This window comes from Euprymna scolopes, chromosome 7, assembly GCF_053919585.1.
Source record: "Euprymna scolopes isolate OS-2025 chromosome 7, ASM5391958v1, whole genome shotgun sequence".
Taxonomy (NCBI): domain Eukaryota; kingdom Metazoa; phylum Mollusca; class Cephalopoda; order Sepiida; family Sepiolidae; genus Euprymna; species Euprymna scolopes.
In genome coordinates, this window is record NC_136488.1 from 87,817,828 (window position 1) to 87,834,789 (window position 16,962).

General features: G+C 36.2%; 1 protein-coding gene and 1 long non-coding RNA gene across 22 annotated transcripts in view; one reads left to right on the plus strand and one right to left on the minus strand.

Moving 5' to 3' along the window:
• The window catches only part of LOC145279822 (uncharacterized), a 94,116-nt gene extending 91,889 nt beyond the window's left edge, over positions 1–2,227 (minus strand). Inside the window, exon 1 of the long non-coding RNA XR_013868462.1 lies at positions 2,198–2,227. This is a non-coding gene — a long non-coding RNA (uncharacterized LOC145279822). The remainder of the gene's footprint in view (positions 1–2,197) is intronic.
• LOC145279820 (otoferlin-like) overlaps positions 1–16,962 on the plus strand; it is a 1,618,966-nt gene that overhangs the window by 1,498,862 nt on the left and 103,142 nt on the right. The window lies entirely within an intron of this gene.

Below are 16,962 nucleotides of genomic sequence, written 5' to 3' on the forward strand. Positions count from 1 at the left end.
TCCCTCTTGTTTTTTTTTTGGTTTGTTTTTGTTTTCGTATATACCTTGTTAAACGAAAACAAAGCACATTGTCACTTAGATGTAAGGGTTTGTTGCGAAAAAAGGGCACCACATGGTCGACCACATAGGAAATGGACATTTGAACTGAAGGTGAGAAGTGGCTGGCTGTAGCTAGCGTTCGGTTGGAAGAAAGAGAAACGCGACTCAGGTGAGATGAACATGCGGCAGCGAGAGACTTTTAAGCTGGTATCGATACGGGGAGAAAGAAAAACGGAAATAAACATGTTTAAAAAAGAAAGAAAAGGGTTTATTTATTTTTGTATGGTTGTTCCTTTTCAACGATATCAGGGATCCGAGAGGGGTTGGAAATGTAAGGAAAACGGTTCGAACGTAACAGCCACGTTACACTGCTAGATTTTGGATTCCCCCCTTCTTTATCCTTTGCTTCTCTGGTGGTATTGATATGCAGAAGTTCAAGCGTAATGTGAACAGACATCTCACTGCTCAACTTCCTACATAATGCATAGCGTCCCTGTAGATATGGTCCCAAATAGTAGGCGCTTACATCCAAGTGGCATTGTGTTTCGTTTTGGGTTAAATAAGAGTAAAAATTAATTAATGGCAAAGGTGCATTATATATCTATAAAAGTGAACGCGTCTGTGTATCTGTGTACATCTTAAGTCTACAGACTCGAAATTTTATATACAGGGTACTGAGATTTGGGAAAATCTATGTGATCGATTTTCGACCAGAAATTTGGCTGTTAAGGGGTCAAAGTTCAACGATTTGACCTTTGAGATCTCTACCAAACTCCTCCGACAATTTTGGGTATAGAGACTTCAGCTTTTAGATATGGGTTCCTTGGACGTGGATTTAACTTGATTTGAGCCCAAAACAATATATGTTAAGGGGTCAGAGTTTTAAAAAAATTGACCTCTGCGGTCTCTACCAAATTACTCAGACAATTTCGGGTCTAAACATTTCAAATTTTACATAAAGGATAGTCAGAGATAGGACAAGCTTTTTCATTGGTTTTAGTCGAAAACTTTTAGTTACCAATACATAAATGTAAGTATGTATGTTTGCATGTCTGCTCAACACTTTCGACAGAGGTGACGGATTTTCTGAAGATCAGTATCGTTTTGAAGTTCGACATTTCAGACGACAAATATCGAAAAATTTGCTAAAAATATTAAACCTTAAACTGGGCATTTTTCTATAGGGGGAAGGGCGCTTTTTTCGCGGATATTTTTGAAAGTCATTCTCTCCTTTCGATTGTCTAGCCTTAATTTTTAAAAATGTCACTTCCGGTTTGGCGGTGATCGTAACAGCATAGACCTCTGTGCCTTACTCTAAACGTGGATTTCATTAAATAAGTTTTCTTTCCTAGCAGTGCCCGCCTGTGGAGCTCTGTTCCACTGGCTACTTTCCATCTAACTACAATATGGTTGTCTTCAAGTCCAATGTAAACAAGTTTTTGTTGAGCCGTCTCCTTAAATGAATAATTTATACCAAATTCCCACAACAAACGATTGACTACATTACATTTTCCCGATGACTACCGTACACCCATTAACCATTATCCTCGAGTGGCCTTCGAGTCTTGATACGTAGTGACCCCCCCCCCCAGTAAAAAAAAACCTGACACACATTAACCCTTATCTTCGAGTTACCTTTTGGGTTTTGATAAGCGATTAGTACTCTTCAGTAAAAAAAAAAAAAATAAAAATAAAAAATAATAAGAATAACCATTTATGCCAAATACGTTTGAATGCAATAATTGCATAAAATTTTGCATGAAAGATCTCTTGGGATATAAAGTACGAAAGAAAGTTAAAAAAAAAAAAAAACATTAATGGGTATAAAGGTTTATGAATTTCACAGGTACTTGATTCCAAATGAAATGGGTTAGTTAATCGTAAAATACATCTAGTATATGTTTCATGGTCGATCACCAGTGTTTGAATTGGGTTTTAAATCACCTTCAGCAACCCATGCGTCTTTCCAAAAAAACAAAAAAAAAAAAAAAAAAAAAAGTGGTATCTTCCTTTGCAAATAAATGGCATGACAGAAAAAAAAACAGATTATGATGTGACAAAGTAAAACATTCTTTTCTTTGTCTTTTTTTGGGGGGCGGGGGTTGGGGCGGAAACGTGGAATGCTGTGCTATGAAATGGTGTGATGCTAAATACTTACACTTCAGCTCGTTGCAAGAGATAGGAATGCTGAAAATACAGAAATACAGAAACAAAATTACTATTTAAAAGAAAATAAAGTTTAAAAAGTAAGCAAATAAAAATGAGGAAAAGACGAATGCGTGAATGAAATTATTGCTTCCGAAGCAGTGCAAGTACTTTCACCATTATGAAAAGAAATACGTAACCTGATTAGGAGAGTATTAGTACTTCAGGTTGGCATAAAGTATAAAAAGGTGCGCGCGCGCGAGCGTGCGTGCGTGCGTGCGTGCGTGCGTGCGTGTGTGTGTGCACGCACGCATTAACCCACCCGCGATTTCTACGTACATAGTTGGCTCGGGCTCGTTCGGCAGCTGAGGAAAAATAACCGGAAAAGGTCGGCCGATCGTCCCTCAATTTTTAACGAACGCGCTTTCTGTTTTTAGCTGACACGAATCTATGAATCCAATTTTTATAAATTGGAAGAGTTTTTTTTTTTTTTAATGATTTTAATCGCGCACGTTATGTTTAGGGTTAAGTTAGATACATTTTTTATAATTTTATTTATTGTAGTTTCAAGTTTTCCCTGTGTGTCATTATCATTTTTCTCGTGGAGGTTCAACGCTTCGCGATGGGTCGCTTCTGGTTATTCGCGTCAGCGGCCGAGCAAACCCGAGAAATTTTGAGGAAACCGCGGATCAGCAAATGCAGAAGTATCTTTTTTTTTTCTTTCTTTTTTTTTTAAGTGCGGGCACACAGTAAATGAAACAAATAGCGTAAATATGAGTCAACTGCTCATCACAGTCTTCTCTATTCCAATCTTCAAGAATAATATAAGCGTTAACATGTCTGTGCTCGGAGAAGAAGGAAACAGCGTAGGATAATCTCCTTGGTCGTAGAGGCAAGGCTTCCACCCCCAAACTCGACGTGTCCTAGAACTCTACACCCTGAAGCTTCACTCGCTGTCTGTCACCCCTTCTGCACCCGAATCAAGCAAATGAGTGCTGGGTGGCCAAGTGGAAAAAACAAAGAGGAAATGGGTTTCAAACGAAAGTCAACAGGCGGAAACGAAAGTCAACATACGGGACATTTATAAAAAAAAAAAATAAAAAAAAACGTAAAACATCGTTAAGGGTTCGCACAAATATCCGGTGAATAGTTTTTTTTTTTTTTTTTTTTTTTAAACGATGTTGCAAAGTTTATTGAAAAGACATTGTTAGGAAATTTTACATAACTTAGATCCATGTTAGTCTTTGGAAATAAATTGGTTGGTTGGTCGGTTGTTATTCTCTTACGGCATGCCAACAAATTTCCTGTAATCTAATGTCGAATCCGGTAATTTCGATAAAAAATTGCTTTAAGTTTGTATATCTTCAATTTGAATGTCAGATCCAGCAAATAAAAAAACCCCAAAAATAAACGCTATAAGTTCTTTATATCTTCAAATATATATTTACGGGCTTTTGGTTTGGTTTGGTTATTTTGTTTTACGGCATATCAACACTTTTCAATGTGTTTAATGCCAGATCGAGTAATTTTGACAAAACGATTTTATACTTCAAGTTCTTTATATATTCAAATATTTGTTCAGGGTTTGGTATGATTGTCCTGCAGAAGAAAATCGTGGTTTTTGCAAAGGGAAAGGAAAATTGCTAACACTTATTTTGGTGTAATTAAATAAACTTATCAACCTACTATCTTCAGACATCCAGATCTTATAGTACCAGATGCCCTAACAGGTATTACCATTGCGAACTAAAGTGGACCTGAGAGCAATGGTAACTTAAGGGCAACCTATCATTCCCCACAGCCTCTTAATGAGGCCTCCCTACTGGGTGGCTTTTTAAAGGTCATACCCAGGACCGCAATAAATTAGGTACTGACGTATTTGAGTGGTACCGAGTTTTCGGCCTTGAAAATTTTGTCATATTTCTTTACGCTGTGTAATTTAAAAATAAATTAAATTAAAAAAATGAAATAAAAAATACACAGCAACGTCTTCTAAAATTACCGGATACTATTTTATGAATAGATTTGTAAAAGAACAGAAAACAAATCACAATTATATTGGATAAAAAAAAGAATTAGTAAATTTAATGAGTGAATTAGAATTTGGTGTCATTGCCAGAGTAACCCATAGTGCATTTATATTAGGAACAATAGGCTCCACATTTTGGCTAAGTTTCAAGAAAATCTAATGAACAGATCAAAAGTTATGGGGTAAAATGTGTCATTTTTGGACATTTTTTGCCATTTTGGGACATTTTTGACCTCTTGAGCCCCTGGCGGCGCAACGGTAATATTTGTAAAATAAAAATTTTTTACTGCGCACATCTATTTACTAAAATACAATTTGTCACAAATTTCAGAAAAAAACTAATGGACGGTTATTTTGCAATAGTCTGGACTAACGGACGACACAAGCGCACGAAAGCACGGACGCCAATGAAAACATAAGTCCCTCTCAGATAAATCGGGAGACAAAAATATTTAAAAAAAAAAAAGAACCAAAAAAATTCAGTGTTTTCAGAAATAAATACATTTATTAAAAAAAAAAATCTTCATTTCAACGAACAATTTACATGTCTTTAAATATAACCTGATTTACACTGATTGTTATTTTTTAACGAATTTTCTTAAATAAAAACAAAACTGGTTTTAAAAAATATGAACGAAAAAATAGTTCGCCGTATTATTTTGAAAATCCGCTGATAAAATAGCGTCTACTAATTTCAGACGAGGTTACATCTTTTTTTTTTTTTTTTTTTTTTTAGATTTCACTGTGTACAGTGTCACGTGACCTAGATTTTCCAAGACCAGAAATTCAGTATCATAAATTAAACCCCCACTTTATTTCTAATAGCCTACCTGGCACTATCCTCTAGTGGCTTCAATCTCTCTGTACAAGGCTTTGCCAGAAGAACCTAACACGAGGAGACTTCACTCCTGCAAGTAAACCACGACGAAAGATTCAAAGTAGCGTAGTATTCGAAGTTGAAGGTCCCCGCGACACAGTTATACATTAGCTCATACTGGAAATTATCCACATTCTCCTCGTAATGTTATCTTGAGTAACAGCACTTTGCTGTACTCTCCACCAGACCAGATGAATGCTCTTCATTTCCTCAGTGTTTGAGAAATAAAGGAGCATTTTGATTGAACACTAAAATATTTATCGCATATAGAAATAAAGTGTTAGTCCCAAAAAAAGGTGCCGCTTGATTGCTGAGAAATTTTTTTTTTAAAGTTTAATTAAAATTAATGAGTAAACAAAAACGAATAACTGCCATTAACCAACTTGCCATACAAGTGATAAACTACAGTCTTACTATTATTGAATCGCTACAAGAAAAAAAAAACTAAAAGGTTTAAACAGTAAAACGAGAAAACTGCTGAAATTCTACAGCATAATGTACAGTAACCAGTCTCTACCAAGGCAGTATCTGCACAGAGGATCGGGGAGTATGGGTCTCTCAGACATTGACCATCAACATAAAGTTATTTTGAGCACCGGTCAATATCTGATGAGTTGCCAGAACCCAAACCTCATGAACAAGAAATAAGAACTAGCATGTAACTGGTCAAACAATATGGATAAGACTGTCTAATGAATGACCCATAAAAAAAAGAACTTCCGAAAGCTTCCAATTATAAAAGTAACAACGAAATGAGTCTGCTTTGGAAATAGCTCAAATGAGCTACCAGAAATAGCAAAAGGCATATTAGTGATGGGACGATTCCAGTATTTTTCCCACCGATTACAGTTCAATCACCGATTCTGTACTAAATTCCCGATTCCGATTCTTTATAAATCTCTAAATATTTAACTATAAGATTGTTATTTCTCCCGATTTTCATTAAAAAAAAACAAACCAAAAAACAAAAAACAAATGTTAAATACGAATATATTTACCTAAACGTAAAATTATACTTGTGAAGGATGATCTATGGATTTTAGCTTTATTGGTATCTTAAAATTAATAAATACTTATTATTTTATCATCATTACTAGCGATGGAAGAATTTACTTTAAAAAATCAAATAAAAAAGACAATCAAAAGAATCGTTTTGGCATCGGAAAATAGGCACCAATTTTTTTCAATTCGAATACCAATTCCGATACCCCCAAATTTGTCGCTTTTTCCGATTCCCGATTCCGATTAATCGTCCCAACACCAATTATAAGTCCTATAAATTTAGTTTTGTGTGTGCGCGCGTGCGTTGTTGATATTCATATTAAAAACCCCTTTTCTTTGTTTTAGAAAGAAAATGCAATTTTTGTATCGTGGAATTGCATTCATTTGCGAAAGATCAAACTAATTTGCATATTCTTTTAAACATTCATTTGAATTAATTCCCTATTAGTTTTGTCAGTTTTCTCATGGGATGATCATCTTTAGTTAAGTCTTACGTGTTATATTTATGTAGATATTCTACATGATTTATACTTGCGTAATATTTGCGTAAAAAGGTTATAGCAAGCACAAACCTCTTTATATATTTATGTATGCGTATATATATATTTGTTTAGAAAATTTTGCCTACCAAATGTCTGTCAGTTTCTTTGGTCCACAGACATGAAACTTAATATATAGGGTATTCGAACCCATTCGAAATTTTAATTGCATTTTAGCTGGGTAAAATCGGTGCAAAGGTGTAGAAATAAAAATATGAAAAAATGGAATTTGCCAGGTGAAGGTCGAAAAACGGCATTACGAATTCCTACCAAATTCTTCAGTCTGTAATACCAGGAAGCTAAACATGCTCTGGTTCTTTGGTTCTTTTCAGATGAAAAAAAAAGGTCAGGACCAGATGTACATTAGCCAGAGCCACAACCTAATTTAACAGCTATTAGTTCGTGTTTTAATTTTTTTTTTTTTTTTTTTTTAATGTTTTCATAGCGCAGGCATTAATGTCAAAGGAAAAAGTAAATCGTAACCTAAACGTTTTTGGTTTCAATCTCGGTGGTGGTGGTCTTTTTTTTCTTTTTTTTTTTTTAACTTTTTTAAATCATTACTATATATGGGATTCAATATGATATAATAAATACGAAATCTGCATTAATCAAAATATATTTAAGCGTATTTTACAACCGGGCAATGACGGGCGGCCTGCTAGTATATATAACTCAATGTGCCCTGCTTCTCCAACCCAAGACATTAAGAATGTTGATATATATGGGTAATCTGACCCACTACGAACGAATATCGCCTTCAAATTTATCGTCAACAAGTATTTTTATTTATTTTTTTTTTTACTATTAACGCATTCAGTATGCAATGTCATTTTCTAGTATTTTGAATTGTCCGCCATGTTCGTTAATGACAGGAAGTTGTTCATGAAACATGCGCAAACGTTGTCCGAGTTTTGCAGCAGACGGCACGTGCATTACTTTCACTGAATACCTGCGATTGAAGTTTCACTTAAAAAAAGAATTCAACCAGCTTGCTCTTAATTTAAAAAAAAATTTTAAATAAAAACGACTTACCTGCAAAGAGTTGCTTTTTAGGGATATTATCCCCAACCTAACTATGCTAAGAACGGCTTTCGGAATAAACACACTTTTCAGGTAAGTCTTCAGTGGAACAAGCAGGCCACATTGACCCCATTTTTTTCGCTTCTTTCCGTATTCAGAAAGTTTTCTTTTTTCTTTCCGCTGCTAAAACTAAAACAGTATGGCTGCCTGGCAAAACTACTGCAGGAAAACATGATAATAAATTTTGTTATGTCTTTCGAATTAGTTGTCAGCGATAAATTTAAAATCGATATTCCTTCGTAGCGGGCCGGATTATCCCTATATCTCCTTAAAAGTCAACATTCTTAAGGTAGGTCCTAGGTTGAACAAACAGCGCACATTGACCTATGTGTGTATATATGGAACCATAAAATCATCACCCTAGAAAACATGATATAATTTCATTCCCGTTTGATGAAAACCGATTTTTGTTGTTGTTGCAGGCCATCTACTATAGTTAGCCAGTTGTGTACAAATCCCAGGAACGATAGAAGCATTCTATCATGTCTGAAAGTGACACAATGTTCAATAAGCGAGATCGGAGATGCGTCGCTGTACAACTCATACTCTCTACCGATCCCAATTATGACAATAGGACTAATGCCAACATCCTCAAAATGCAAATCCGGACGGTTCAAACACTCGAGGGCACAACTGAATGTATCGGACGACCCTATGGCGGTGGCAGAACGGAAGCTTTAGGGTGATGACACCGCCAGGGAGACCCAGACCAAGAAGTTTATCGAAAAAGTTCTGGCAATCATTGATGAAATTCTCCAGCGGCCTATTCGGCAGATTGCCAGAGATTTAGGCGTCTTACAGAAAACTGAATGCATGTGTAAAGGGGGACTTGAAGTGTAGGTCTTACAGGCGCCAGACAAGCCAGATTTTAACTGAGAAGACAAAGAACCTCAGGCTAATCAAGTCCGTCATGTTGCGTAAAAAACTAAAGCATCCCAAGAAGCCAAACATTCTCTGGGTCTTTTCAGATGCGAAAAAAAGAACGTGTCAGGACCAGATGTACAATAGCCAGCACCATCGCTGGATTGCAACGAAAAGCAAGGACGTGGCCAGGGTGATGAAAATAAAGTTTTCAGCCACATTTATGATATTTGGCGAGGTTCCAAGTGAGTGCCACATTATGCCACCTCCCCTCTTCAAAGTCGGCTTGAAAGTCAACACCAAAGTGTACCTGAATGTGGTGATCCCCTGGTGGCCACTGGGCGACCCTGTGTGTGGCAGGACTCGGCGCTGGCCTAAAGTCCAAAGAGACCCAGGCTTGACTTCAGAAGGAGTGCTACGACTTTGTACTTTTCTCTCACTGGCCCACCTCCTCCCTCGATTTGAACTATTTCGTTTGGTCATATGTCGAGAACATCACCAACATGACCTCTCACAACACCAAAGCCAGCCTGATTCTCGCCATCCACCGAGTATCCACCAAGCGTTCGCTGGCGCTTGTGGAAAAGGTATGCTCCCACTTCTGGGCCCGTATCGAGGCGGTGATTAAGGCTGAAAGTGGCTACATTGAATAGATATCAACTCTACTACATAGTCAAGTTAACTAAATTGATTTTTTCAATAAAAGTTTTAAAATAAAGCTGCATTGTGGTTTTCTTTGGGGGAGACAAATATATATATATATATATATATATATATATATTGGAAAGTAATTCTTGTAAATGTGTAATTATTTAAGATTTTAAACTATCTCTGACCAAACCTTTCGATTAATAAAGGATTAGCTCTCCACAGGATGGAACGTTGTTCTCTGTATTTCGTTGTTCGTCTGTTATTTTCATCTATATCTACAATATGATCAGCCCTTTCCTGTTTGTATGTTTGTCTGTATCTTGAATTTTTGCACGGGAGATAATTACATGAAAATCGGTCTTGGATATGACCTTAAAATATATCCGATTGTGAGGCCCCAGCTTGCAGGCTTCGGGGAGTGTGGAGCACTCCTTTAATTGCCATTTCTCCCAGGTTCACTCGGACGCAGAGTGGTAGTACCTGTTAGGGTCCCAACTATTGGTTGAATAAAAACCGACTTGAAAAAAAATATATTCTATTAAAAAGAAATTCTTCAAAATAACTGGATTCGGCATTAAATAACCTGAAAAGGGTTGATATGCCGCAAAACAAAAACAACCAACCACATGAAAATCTTTCATTTCAAACAGTGCTGATTTGAGAACAAATACTACACTTCGATCTTAGACGGAAATAATATAGCTTATTTAACTAAGCATTTAAAAAAAAAAGTAGCGAAAAAAAATAAAAAATCTGTAGATATATAAATCAACGTATGGTTTTTAAAATAAAATTTATGTTTAACTTATATTTTCCGCACTGGACATTCCTAAAAAGAAAATGCGTTTTACTTTTTTTATTTATTCATCGCAATAATATCTGAATAAAAAATGTCTAGACCCGCAAGATCTAGTCCATTCAGAATACAAGATGTACTTTCCCTGGCTGTCTGTCGGCCCATCCGTTAGAATTTTTGGAATGTTTCGCCATTTCGATATCGAAATATCTTAAATTCTTTTAGAGATTGAAAATCTATATATTGATACGCTAGTTCGCTTCCACCGTTATCAATTTATAATAATGCTAATAATTAAGCTAGTTAACCCGTTTAAAACTGGCAGAGTTATGGCCCTTTAACTTTGAGTGCGTTATGCAAAATTGATGGTCGCTTCTGGTTAAATATTTGCTCATTTTTGCATTCAATACTGATCTACAATATATATTATCCTGCCTGTTCCTTCCTTAGTCGTGCTTTACGCTTTGGAAAAGCCCAAATGCAATTTTCCATGGTTAGACTGCTTTGAAAAAAGGCCAAATTCGAGAGATTTTGCTTTAAACATGCCAATTTGGCAACCCTAGACAAGAATATGACAGTGACATCCTTTTAATGTAGCCTCGTTTTTAATATACTAAAAATATATGACCATTGTTGTAATGCTGTGAAAAAAGAAATGAGAGTATATACTTGTTATATATACACACACACACACACACACACACACACACACACACTGGTAGCCAAATAGAATAATGAAATACTCGGATTTGGTTCTATAAGATAAAACTACTTGAAAATTCGAAAGATTTTTTAGAATTATAATACTATTCTATGGTTAAAATATTATGACAATTAGTAAAAACGAATCTATACTTTGAAACGAATAAAATATGTCCAAATTTGCCTACATTTGTATATATATATATATATATATATATATATATATATATATATATATAGTGCCCTGGTAGGCCAGCTTCAGTTTTGCTGCTTTGGGATGAATTTTGCTTAGAGGTTTTTTGCCTCGTTGTCTCCACCGTGGTCTTGCCAGGCCACTAAAATGTGCAGATCGGGTTAGGCTCTTCATTTTTATATTTTTGTCCATTTTCTTTTCAATATGGTGAACTAACTTTCTTGCATTTTTCCGCGAGAGGTTAGAAAATTTCGACAAACGTACAAACGTTTTCAACCTACATAGGTCGTTCTCAGGTACTCTGGTATAGTGAACATTTATTGGTGAATTGGTTGATCAGATGATGCATCTATTAACATTAGTACAAACTCGGTCTGGTTGTTGATTTTTTTTTTTTTTTTTTTTTTTGGGTGCGAGAAAGTTAGCCCGCCATGGACAAAAATAAATTTGCAGAACTTAGCGCTGATATACAACCAAACCTGAATAAATAAAACAATGCTGCTTAAGTATACGAATGTATAACAAAAAAAACGTAGTGTGGGTTGGTAAGTCATGAAGAATATAGATTCATAATTTACCAACTCACTTGAGGGGAGTTAGCACGCTGTCTCTTAAATCATGTCATGCCCAAAGCAACATAGAAACAATTCATGTATATATGAATAACTTTGAATGCATTTGGCGCATTTCGCAACGTTTGGATGATCTCTAAACGTGTGAATAGATTCAGGGGAAATTGGCCCTCCTGAATTTTCAGTCCATTGTGCTATATATAATCTTCTGGCTTTAGTTTCATCAATTCATATTCAAGTATGCGAGATATATGTATATATCATACACACATCAAACACTTTTCCTCTCTCATAGTGCGATCAAAATAGCACCCATTCCAAGCCAGCATTCGAACCATCTAGCCAGGGTCGCTGCGAGGAAGGTGAGCTCTCTCTACCGTGCTAGAAAGCTACTTACGCCTGAAAGAATCCTGTACCTCTACAAAGGCACCATTCGTCCATGTATGGAATATTGTTGTCACAATTGGGCTGGTGCATCTACTACTAGTCTATCGCTCCTGGACAGGGTACAAAAGAGAGTCACCAACCTGATAGGTCCTGAACTGTCATATTTAAGCTTCAATCTCTATCCTATCGACAAATGTTGCCTCCCACTGCCTGTTTTACAAGTATTTTAATGGTGAATGCTCCGACGAACTACAAGCACTTGTACACCCTCGACGTAAATACCCCGACGAACAAGCAGCAAAATCCCACCCCTACACAGTAGAGAGCCCCAGATGTAAGAAAGCCGCATACTCCAATAGTTTCTTCTCCCAGAACTGCTAGACTTTGGAACTCCTTTCCAGGATTCTGCTTTTCCAACTGTACTGATATGCAGAAGTTCAAGTGTAATGTGAACAGACATCTTGCTGCTCAACTCCCTACATAGTATCCCGGCAACTTATGCCCCCGATAGTAGCCCCCTACATTAAAGTGGCACTGTGCCTTGTTTGAGGTGAAAATGGAAAAAGGGAAAAAAATAATAGTCGACATTACTAACCACTAAGGCACTGGACAGGCTCTGTTCGAATATGATATCTAAAATCATTTTAGATAAACAGTGGCCACTACTATACCGTACTCTTTTTATTATTGTTTAAATTGAGTTTTGCGTTACGCGAAATAGTATCAGGCGATATCCTTCTGAAGGCCAATACAGGTAATAAAACCAACATTAGTTTTAAATGTTCACATTTTCTTTTTCATTCCCTTCGGAAGCCCTAAATGATAACATTAAAAAATAATAATGATATAACTATGCTACTCTAACTGCTGCATCGAATACAGATTTCATAAATAATAAAAGATGAAATGTCAATGAAATTATGGAAGAAAAATCGCTTTTTTCTCTCTCCAGCTAAGCACTGTCGTTAATAAAGTGTTAAACACAAGAAAAAGGAAAACCGAATTTCCTTATATAATTTCATCGATGTTTCATCTTAATTCTTCTAAATTCTAATCAATACTAATCGATTAGGAGAAAAGCATAGAAGTTAAAATCTTACATAAGTGATGCGTCTGTCACTCAGTTTTTTTTTCTATTGTTTTCCCAAAATAAAATACAGACGTGAAAATCCGAAATATAAAAAAAAACAGACGTGAAATTCCGAAATATAAAAAAAAAAACAGACGTGAAATTCCGAAATATAAAAAAAAAAAAACACAGACGTCAAAATCCGAACTATAAAAAAAACACAGACGTCAAAATCCGAACTATAAAAAAAACAGACGTCAAAATCCGAACTATAAAAAAAAACAGACGTCAAAATCCGAACTATAAAAAAGAAGACAGACGTCAAAATCCGAACTATAAAAAAAACACAAACGTCAAAATCCGAAATATAAAAAGAAACACAAACGTCAAAATCTGAACTATAAAAAAAACACAGACGTCAAAATGTAAAATATCAGATAGTTGAATGAATATATTTTGTATTTTGTTGAGAATGTTTTTGTTTTCCTAGTTCATTACGTTGGAGTATTATATATATATAATATATATATATATATATATATATATATATATATATATATCCGTATAAAATTATCTTAAACTTCAAAAGTGAATGTCCATACCGATACAAAACATATATATATATATATATATATATATATATATATATATATCTCGACCAGCTAGTTACAAGTAACTAGAGACCTCTTCAGACAAAGTTGCTTATTAAAAAGTATAACCAGCATCTCCTGAAAAGGTCTTTAGTTACTAGTAACTGGCTTACCGAAACACGCTTATGCTTTGGTAGCGATATATAAATGCATGTAAACATAAAAAAGTATATCTTGTCCTACTTCAGCATTGAGCACTCTTGTATGGACCTCGGAAAAAATTTCATTGCTTATTTCGCCCCTGGAAAATATAAATCTGAAATATTATAAGGAGATTGATTTTCAGTATTTAGTTTAATAGTACTCTATCTATATGCGAGTAGAATTGGACAGTGTGTCATGGAAATAGACATGAAAAAGGCTTCTGTATATCATCACTATAAAATCCATTTTAGCCTGATGTAACCCAATTACATATATATATATGTAATAGAGGGTTACGACCGGGTGTAAATTACGCTTAAATATGATATTTCAATTTGTGAGATTTCGTATATATTATAGAGTCGTGATTTCAAAAGTAAAAAAAAAAGTATTTAGTAGAAATACTGTGATAATAACATTGAAGCTGGGAACAATAGTCCGAAAATCCAATTAATACGAATTTCTTTAGTAATCCTTAGCAAATTCCATTCATTATTTTCAATCCGCTCGTGATGGCGCGCATCATCCAACTGAAAATCTCAGTAACCTTTATACTCGGGTCTTGATAAGCAGTCACGCAAGAATAAAATGTGCCAACTATAGTAAACAAGTGCTTCAACTAGTAGCTTGATATTTAGCTTCCTCTCACCACTACCACGACGGGGAGATACGGCTGAAATGTCGAGAAAGTAGAATTGGAAAAGCCAGCGCCCTAGAAGAAAAGCACTCTGGCCGAACAAAACTGTTGAGATTTCTCAGTAAGGGCGCCTCATGCGATTAGCAATGAAGAAACCCCTCTCTCTCTCTCTCTCTCTCTCTCTCTCTCTCTCTCTCTCTCTCTCTCTCTCTCTCTCTCTCTCTCTCTCAACGGTTCAAAAAGTCTAGCCTGAGAGGGGGGGGGCTACTTCAGTCTTTGACAGACTATGGATACCCACGAAGGGGTGCCTGCGCGTGAAATTTTTTTTGGCAGGAGGTGCGCAATCTCCAATCATACTTCTCCTGAGTCGACATCATTAAAATGACTGGAGACAAATGCCGAGATAAGCGGAGAGCACATACAGCGCCTAGAATTTCCAAATGGTCACCCATTTGGTACTAACCAGGCTCAACGGTGCTTCGGTAATCTGACGAGAACCGGTGTGTCAACGCGATTATGCCGGGAAGGCACACCTTCTAGAATGACCATACCTCAGGCCGACAGAAAACTAAACACACCAGAATACCCAAGAGTCTGATTTTGGTATGAACCCATCATAGCTCCCCCTCTCTGAAGAGCTGCCGCTTGATAAAAACGAACACTATCAATCTACAAACTCGTTCTTATCTTCCGGCGTGGACACATGAGTAGCCAGCGTTATGCCTCTCGATTCGAGATAATGTCGATGCTAATGTAATGATTGAACAATAAACGAGTTTTGCATACTTGAAATGATTAAGTGATTAGATAAACGTATGATTCGATATGGACAATAACAAAACAACGAAAAGAAGAAACTTGGTTCTTTACGAGACGCTTCAAGCAATTCATCTATTTGAAAAGAAGAAAAAAGTAATTGACATTAATTGGCCATGTTGTTTATGAAAACAAAAATAGCCAGTGAGATTAATAACACTGGCTGATAAAAAAAAAGGGGGGGAGGGAACGAGACGGGGGACGCCGTAAAAACAACAGGAGCAGCTGCTGTCGTTTTATCACTAAAAATATCATCAATTATATGTATATATATATATATATATATATATATATATATATATATATGACTACTTCATTTAATCACAAATTAATATACGGAAGTATAATTTTATGCGTAAAATTAAGTATGCTTCAACAGTGCTCAATACATAGGTAGAGCTAGGTAGTAAGAATCCTTGCGTGGATGAAACGCGGAATATTCTATGTAGCTTAATCGCCATATATATTTTATAACTTACTATATATATATATATATATATATATGATGATTGCAACGTCTTGTCAGACGAGTGTCACTCCCTCAGACATTTAAAATCCATGAGCCCAAATGCCTGAGGGAGTATCTATACAAAGATGATGTTATAGAGTCTTAGCTTTGTACGAAAGCTAAGTCTCTCTCTCGGTTCAAAATGTTGAGAACCAGCAACAAGCAAGAGCAAGATAGCCAGCAACAAATTAAACTACAGACCAGCTTAATGCAGGGAATGGTCTTCCGCTTTATGGTTTTTTAAATCAGAGATTTGCTTCTCCTAGGAAGGTTGCCTTCACCACGGCTTACGGGAGCCCTCTCCACCCCAATACACATATACACACGGTGCGAGTTGGCCGTTGACCCAGAAAAAGAGTTCATTCGCCCTTTGGAAGGTCTTGTTTTTAATCCTCCAGGGAGACTAACCGCCCTCCTCACCAAACGAGTCTGGTGGGGGAACCAGTTTAGTCGCCGATAACCCAACCATGAGACAGGTAGTACTGGGTTACATGGTACCAGTAGCATATGACATGACCTGACACAAAATATATATATTTACGCGCGCGCGCGAGGAATGTTCCAAAAGTAATGTTTCCTATTTTTATTCCGCCGGATTGGATCATAGGCGATTGCAAATTGCACTGTTATGATGACTGAAATTATGCATTCATGAACTGAACGTTTTATTTCTATTGCAGATATTGACGGTGTGAAACTAAGACCGCAACCCTTCTCATGTACGTTCGCTAGAACCAGGGATTCGTTATTGAATTCAAAAAGTGCATTGAGAATGATGGTGACTATGTAGAAAAAAAATCGAGAGCACAAAAGGTCCCTCATTTTAATTGTACCATTCCCGTCTTTGTAGCTCTTCAACGTTTTGCGTTTAAAAAATTAGGAGGCTTTACTTTTAGAGCGACATTCGTAATGCTATTATATTACTTCTTCCTTCTAATGAAGAATTGTCTGCGTCTAAAGGCGAAACGATACAATTTTATTAATGCACTATTGCGTTAGCTTTTAATGCTCAATTCAGTTTACCAGAATTCAGGCGGATTCACAGTGGGAACGTAGTTACTGTTCAATTATGATGTTATCCTCCTAGGCATTATCTCCTGTTTGAGGAAAGAGGTAGTGTAGTATCTATTCTATTGTCAAAAGACCATCACTCATGCATCCCACCAGGAGGAAGGTAGATATTCGTTTGGGGTCCACCGCACCCAAAGTGTGACACGATGTCAGAAAATGGAGAATAGGCAAGCTCCCCTAAAGGAGGGGCACTC